Source organism: Corylus avellana, chromosome ca2 (assembly GCF_901000735.1).
Source record: "Corylus avellana chromosome ca2, CavTom2PMs-1.0".
Taxonomy (NCBI): Eukaryota; Viridiplantae; Streptophyta; class Magnoliopsida; order Fagales; family Betulaceae; genus Corylus; species Corylus avellana.
The window spans coordinates 25,530,342-25,533,613 of NC_081542.1; the positions used below are offsets into that span (position 1 = coordinate 25,530,342).

Genomic DNA, 3,272 nt, shown 5'->3' on the forward strand with positions numbered 1-3,272 from the left:
GAATGTGCCAAACAAAAACTACTTCCTTGACTATTTTACTCTAAAAATAACAAAAACACACTTCTTTGTTGGCCAACATACAACTGAGTCGGGATATTCAGCAGGAAAGTAGGATTCAGTTTAGCACCGTAATCTTGTATTTGAATATCAAATGTACGCAGGTTGTCGTGTTTCAATTGTAAACAAACTTCACTCTAAATGTTCTATATATATATATAGCGAATGAAATATGCGGAAACTTTTAAGCTGCCAAATTACAAACTCTCACATAACCATAAGGTGTTCATCTGAAAGCCTGAACTTTCCAAACTGCTAACATTTTGATAAAAGCAAGTTGACTAAATTTTCCAAATTTCTGGATGATGAACCATGTAGATCCGTGGCCTCCTCTGCTAATTTCTTCCACTCCAAGACATTCTGCTTGATTTTCTTACCATTCTCTCCCTCCATCAATTCTCTCACAATCTTCTCCACCTCCTTTCTCGTGGCATTATTCTCAATCTCCATCCCAATCCTCCACACATCGCAAGCATACCTACAATTTGTTGGCTAATCCCCAAAGAATGGACAACAAAGCAACGGCACCCCGGCCGACAGGCCTTCAATCATTGAATTCCAACCGCAGTGTGTTAAGAACACCCCGACAGCAGGGTGATTCAGTGCCTCCTCTTGAGGGCACCAAGTAGCTATTAAACCTCTTTCTTTAGTTTCTAAAGAAAACTCTAGCGGCAAAATTGCTGATTCCCCAATAACTAGATTATGCCTAAGAATTAGCAAAAATGGAAAGTTGCTATTTGCAAGCCCCCAAGCAAATTCAAGCAACTGTTGTTGGGTCATGACAACTATGCTGCCAAAATTCACATATATCACTGAATTGGGTTGCTTGGAATCAAGCCAATGGAGGCACTCATCCTCTTCTTTCCGTAAACTATACCCAACTGCCTTCAAATGGTCGTCGTTGGGTGAGTGATTAAGTAATAGTTGGAGCGGTCCAACTGCATAAACATGAGGAAATAGAGGTGACAGAGCACCCAAAACTTCTCCCTCTAAGGCATCAAATGTATGGATTACAACTCCTGAAGCTTTTCCAGCTTTCTGCACTGCTTCGATTACGAACTTACCATCAAAATCTGATTACAATCAATTCTCATAATATTAGACTTGATTACTATCAAGGTCATTGACGGAAGAAAGAGGGTCGGTATAGGCCAAGGCCCTCAATTCCTTAGAAAAAAAATATTATAAGGTAAAAAAATATTTTATTGTAAAAAATTTTTACTTTCATATCCTATTGGCCCCTACCAACAAATTTTTTTTGGCCGCATTCACTAATTTTTTTTTCCACTCAATAAATCTTTTGGCCCTTACGTACCCATTTAAACTTAGAAGCCCTAATTATATAAAATTTGTGTAGTCCCTACTAAATAAATCTTTTGGTTCTTACCTATTCAAACTTATAAGTTCTAATTGTATAAACATTTTGTAGTTCCTACCAAATAAATCTTTTGGTCCTTACCAATTCAAACATAGAAGCTCTAATTGTATAAAAATGTTGTAGTCCTTACCAAATAAATCTTTTGGTCCTTACCCATTCAAACTTAGAATTACCTAATTGTATACAAATTTTGTAGTCCCTACCAGCAAACAGGTTAGTCCAATAGAAATAAGAAAGAAATAGATTGATAATGTTAGGAAATTAATCATATTTCCCAAGACCCGTGAGATGCGAAAAATAAAAAGAATGCGGAATAATAAAGATAAGCAATCATACACGACACAAAGATTTAAGTGGTTCGGCTTAACAAGCCTATATCTACTGGCGGAGACGACCCAGAGAAAATTCACTATTAAAAGATGAGTACAAGAGAGTAACAGGGTGAAAAAACCACTCAAACCCAAAGCCCCAAATACACCCAATTCTCCCTTTGCCAAAAGGAGAATAATAACAAAAAGGGGAAAAGAAAACACTCTCTTTCTTGCTCTCACTTTTTCTCTCTATTGTTGGCTCACCAAAACACAAAGCAAATATTACTTTGTTTTGTTTCTGTACATTTATGTGCTGTAGACACCCCTTTATATAGGACATAAAAGTTGGCTAAGCAAGGCTCCTCCAATTCCAAATTGTAGAAGGACTTCAAGTCCAAGTCATGCTCTAAAAAGAAAACCAATTCCAAGAGCAACTAGGAATACAAAACGTGAGCCAAAAGGATCCTCTTTTAATGATGCTGGGTCCCACCAACTTTATGGTGAAAGTCACAAAACTCCAACAATCTCCCACTTGACTTGAATCCCATCAAGTTGCAACAAAGTGAATCTCCTCCGGATGTCTCCTCTGCCTATCTTCAAGCTCGAAGACCAACTAAAGCTGCGCACAGCTTCAGTTTCTCAATAGTCACACCTTTTGTCAACATGTCTGCTGGATTCTCAGTTCCACGAATCTTCTCAAGTAACAATTGTGCACTTTCAAGAAGAGATCGAATGAAGTGATACCTCAACTGTATATGCTTTGTTCTTGAATGATACGCTGGGTTCTTCGCAAGAAAAATGGCACTCTGACTATCACTGTGTAGAACGCCTTTCTCATTCTTCTTTCCCAACTCATCCAAAAAACCTTGTAGCCAAACCATCTCATTTCCAGCTTCTGTCACGGCCACATACTCCGCCTCTGTAGTGGAAAGGGCTACAATTTTCTGTAACCTTGAGGTCCAACACACAGCAGTACCTCCTAGAGTATATATAAACCCTATAGTACTTTTCCTGCTATCAACATCACCCGCTAGATCAGCATCCACGTAGCCCTGCAGCTTCAATTCTGCACCTGTGAAGCAATGGGACATATCTGAAGTTCCTCTCAGATATCGCAAAATCCATTTGACTGCCTCCCAATGCTGCTTCCCTGGATTACTCATGTACCTGCTCACAACTCCCACTGCATGTGCAATATCCGGTCTAGTACAGACCATTGCATACATCAGACTTCCGATAGCTGAGGCATAAGGTACCTTACTCATGTATGCTTTCTCTTGATCCGTCTTCGGTGACTGATCCTTGGTTAGTCTAAAGTGACTCCCCAAGGGTGTGCTCACTGACTTAGCTTCATTCATGCTAAATCTGCTGAGAATCTTCTTCACATATTCTGTCTGTGAAATCTTCAGTGTACTATTGGCCCTGTCCCTGATGATTCTCATCCCAAGGATTTGTTTAGCAGCACCCAAATCCTTCATTGCAAATTGTTTTGACAGCTGGTTCTTCAACTTGTTGATGTCTTCCAT

At 39.3% G+C, this 3,272-nt stretch overlaps 1 pseudogene; it reads right to left on the reverse strand.

The window, feature by feature from the left end:
* Window positions 1–262: 262 nt before the first annotated feature.
* LOC132169439 (7-deoxyloganetin glucosyltransferase-like) lies at window positions 263–3,272 on the reverse strand (annotated as a pseudogene).